This window comes from Cannabis sativa, chromosome 9 (assembly GCF_029168945.1).
Source record: "Cannabis sativa cultivar Pink pepper isolate KNU-18-1 chromosome 9, ASM2916894v1, whole genome shotgun sequence".
Taxonomy (NCBI): Eukaryota; Viridiplantae; Streptophyta; class Magnoliopsida; order Rosales; family Cannabaceae; genus Cannabis; species Cannabis sativa.
This window is the reverse complement of record NC_083609.1, coordinates 59,752,686-59,757,081: the sequence shown is the minus strand read 5'-3', so window position 1 is coordinate 59,757,081 and position 4,396 is coordinate 59,752,686. Positions and strand designations below refer to the sequence as shown.

Below are 4,396 nucleotides of genomic sequence, written 5' to 3'. Positions count from 1 at the left end.
AAGTTATTAGTGACTACAAATTATTTATAAGTTTTAAAAATTTATATAAATATATAATATATATATTTTTTTTAAATTAAGCATTTATATATGGGATATTGGCGGCTAAACCACCCGAACTTTACGGTTTGTAACACTTAACCACAAAAACCGAATTTTTGGCGGCTAAACTACCTAAACCCTGGTTCCGTTTTGCTCTGCACACCTCCGTCCAAAAATCACAGTTAAGTGCCACGGTGGACTGTCCACGTGTACACACTTGTACACGTGGCAAATTTATAGTGGTCCACGTAATATTAATTTTAAAATATAATTATAAATATTTAAAAAAAATTAAAAATAAATTTAAATTATAAAAAAATATTTTATATATATTTTTTTCTTTTTCTTTCTTTTTTCTTTCTTTTTTTTTTTCCTTATTTTTCTTTCTCTGTAAGTGGAACCATCGATGGTTCCTTTTTTTTTTTTTTTTTTTTTTTTCTTCTTCTTCTTTCTTCCTTCTACTGATCTCTCTCTTGATGGCCGCCGGCAGGGGCAGGTGGTTGGGGGTCGCGCAGACCAGTCGAGTCCACTCCCAAAACTCACCTCTTAACTCATTACACCCTCTCTTCCTCACCTCCATTCTCACATTTCTCGTACGATCTGATCTCTTAACCCTTTTCTCAATCAATCCCAAAACCCTAGGGTTTCTCTTTCTCAATCTCACTACTCTCATTTTCTACATCTATATAAATATTTTATGTAGGTTTGAAGATTTTGATTTCTGTTTTCTTGTTTTTTACAGCAATGGCGGCCAGAAAACTTGCTGGATTTCTGGTACTGGCTTTGGTGATTACGCTCATCGATCTGCTGCTTCTCAGCTTTTCACTCCCGTCGATGGCTCCTTTCCCAGGTCAATTTCAGCACTCTTTAATCTTAATTTTGTTTCTATGGTCTGTTAATACTGTTTCGTAAAAATGGAAAATTTTGAACGTTCAATTTGAATTAAACAAAAATAAAAAGACTTTCTTTATGTACGGGCTTAAGTCATAAGTTTATTCAGTTCAATTTTTGCTTTGAATGTTTCAGGGTAGTAATTTGGCATCTAATTCTCCTCTGTTGCTGATAAATTGTTATGCTTTTGTTTATAGGGTTAGGGTTTTTTTTGTTAAGAAGAAGAAGAAGAAGAGAGAGAGAGATCAGTAGAAGGAAGAAAGAAGAAGGAAAAAAAAAAAAGGAACCATCGATGGTTCCACTTACAAAGAAAGAAAAATAAGGAAAAAAAAAGAAAGAAAAAGAAAGAAAAGAAAAAGAAAAAGAAAAAAATATATATAAAATATTTTTTTATAATTTAAATTTTTTTTTAATTTTTTTTAAATATTTATAATTATATTTTAAAATTAATATTACGTGGACCACTATAAATTTGCCACGTGTACAAGTGTGTACACGTGGACAGTCCACCGTGGCACTTAACTGTGATTTTTGGACGGAGGTGTGCAGAGCAAAACGGAACCAGGGTTTAGGTAGTTTAGCCGCCAAAAATTTAGTTTTTGTGGTTAAGTGTTACAAACCGTAAAGTTCAGGTGGTTTAGCCGCCAATATCCCTTTATATATTAAAATGCATAATCTGACTCGAACTCAGGACCTCAAACACAGACACACTCTCCTATGACCACTTGAGCTAGCCCCAAGTGGTTTAAATATATAATATTTCAATAACAATAATATATATCATGAAAAATTAAGATTATAATTATTAAAGATCTAAAAACACAAAAATATACCAATACTAAGTGTCGAATCACATATTTTAAAATAGAAATACATTTTTTTTTAGAAAAATAATAACATTTTTACTATGATAACAGAGTGTTGTTGTGTTTATCTAATCCAATCCGCACTATTTTGCTCATAGATTCATACTAAGTGTGAATTTCATAGTTTGGGTCCAATCCAATTTGCATAATAGCTCAAATTCAATCTAATTCAATCAGTAAAAATACAGATTGAATCGGTTATTTTGGATTGGTTACTTTTAATATTAAATTATTTTATATTTATAAAAAATATTTTTTTTTCACATTTGATATTTTATAATGATTAATATTATATTGATAGCAAAGTTAGTAACTAAAATTATTTTTGAAAATAAATATCTATATATAAAAAATTAAATTAATTTTTTAAAAAATAATAATAATTTAAATTAAAAATTAATTTTTTTTTATAAATTATTAATATTATTTTATTTTTAAAATAAATATATTATTAAATATTATTATAATGTATAAAGTTTTAATTGTATACAAGCAGTCTTATCGTAAGAGTATACACCTTATATCATAATAACCACACGATCTAAAATCAATGGTTAAAAAAAGTACCTTACCGGTAGGGAACTTTTGTTAGGTCCTACCATAGTCTTGCCCTATAACTTTATATTATTATATATTTAATCATTTATGTTATATATAATAAAAACTAAAAAGTTAAAAAAAAAAATTAAAGGTGCAAAATCGGGTTGGTCGGTTTAATTGGGCGGGTTGGACCTATTTTCAACCCGCCCAATTAACAGATTGGGCGGTTTGTAATTTTTTCGGGTTATTTCGGTTTGTAATTTTTATCGGTTTTTTCGGTTCGGTTTGGGCGGGTTATTCGGTTTGGGCGGTTTACAAATTTTTTTGTACAACCCTAGTGCTAAGTGCTAATAATCTCTTTTACCAGTTTTCTTTGTTGAGAATATAGTTGTTAAGTGCATGTTTGACATGATAACTAAAAAACTGTTTTTTGTTTTTAAAAATAGAAAATTGTTTTTAAAAATAATTTGACTTGTTTGGCCTTGTTTTTTAAAAACAGTTTTCAGAAAACAAAGTTACAAAAAACAAGAATTTTGAAAACAACAAAATGTTGTTTTCTGTTTTAAAAACCAATTTACTTTTGGTCAATATTGTTTTTAAAAATCACTAACCAAACGTGACTTGTGTTTTAAAAACTTCAAAAACTATTTTTTGGTCTCATTTCTAAAAACAATTTTTTAAAACAAAAAACAGAAAACAATACCAAACATCCTCTAAGATTCCCTATGCATCAGTTGTAGGGAGTCTAATGTATCTTCACGTATGTACGCGTCTAGATATTGCGTACATTGTTGGATGTTAGGCAGATATTTAAGCAATCCTGGTATGGACCATTGGATAGAACCCAAAAGGGTTATGAGGTATCTTCAGAGAACAAAAGATTACATGCTCACATACAGGAAATCAGATCATTTGGAGGTCGTAAGGTATTCTGATTCTGATTTCGCTGGATGCCAAGATAGCAGAAGGTCTACATCAGGCTACATTTTCCTGTTAGCTGGAGGAGCTATATCCTGGAAAAGTGTCAAATAGACACTTATAGCTTCTTCCACTATGGCAGCTGAATTCGTAGCGTGTTATGAGGCATCAAATCCAGGAATATGGCTGAGAAACTTTGTCACTAGGCTGCGTATTTTGGAGAATGTTGAAAGACCACTTAAGATATTTTGTGATAATAAATCAGCAGTGTTGTATTCCAATAACAATAGGAGCTCATCCAAGTCAAAACATATTAACATAAAGTTCCTAGTTGTGAAAGAAAGAGTGCAGAGTGGACAAATATCCATAGAGCACATTGGGACAAAATCCATGATAGCGGATCCGCTCACAAAAGGATTACTACCCAAATTTCATAAACAAAATCATCAAATCTTCAATCAATTTAACAAAGGTGGCTCTGGTACCACTTGTTAGGATTTATAAAACACTTAAGAAATATATAAATCACAGATCTAAACATATTCCTAAAAGTGCTTTAATATAGAAAACCCTAAATCATAAATGCCTTTGCTAAGTTAAAGAAGAAGAAGATGATAAAAAGATAAGCGGAAGCACTAACCTGAAGTCATTGTTAAAGATTGCAGAGAAGGTTTTGATCTTCTAAGAATACACTATTTTGTTAGGTATTTTCTCTGATGGGGAAGGAGAGAATACAGAAACCCCTAGTGTTTCTTGGGGACCACTACCAATTTATAGACTCATTTTAGAATGAGTTTTGGGTATTTATAATTTGACCCCTCAACAAATTATAAATTGACTTATAGTATCTACACATTATTTCCATGACAATTTAATACCCTTTTGATACCCATAACATAATTGGTCACTTAATTTTGTATCACACTTTATAATAGCATATACATTATACATAATTTTTATTCCAACATGGAAAAATCTTAATTTTTGAGGAAAAGTAAATTAGATGTATGGTGGCCAACTATTAAAACATAAGTGTTTATTAAAATGATGAGAGAATGTGCTCTTGTATGTATAGAACCAACACATCAGCAAGATTCAACAGATTCTAATCAACTTGGATAAGTTGGTTATGATAGTTA

General features: G+C 30.2%; 1 long non-coding RNA gene across 1 annotated transcript; it reads left to right on the top strand.

The window, feature by feature from the left end:
* Nucleotides 1-455: 455 nt before the first annotated feature.
* On the top strand, nt 456-1,200 carry LOC133030824 (uncharacterized). The gene is made up of 3 exons (XR_009684364.1): nt 456-635; nt 785-892; nt 1,131-1,200. It is a non-coding gene; the product is annotated as an uncharacterized LOC133030824 (long non-coding RNA).
* The last annotated feature ends 3,196 nt before the right edge of the window (nt 1,201-4,396 follow it).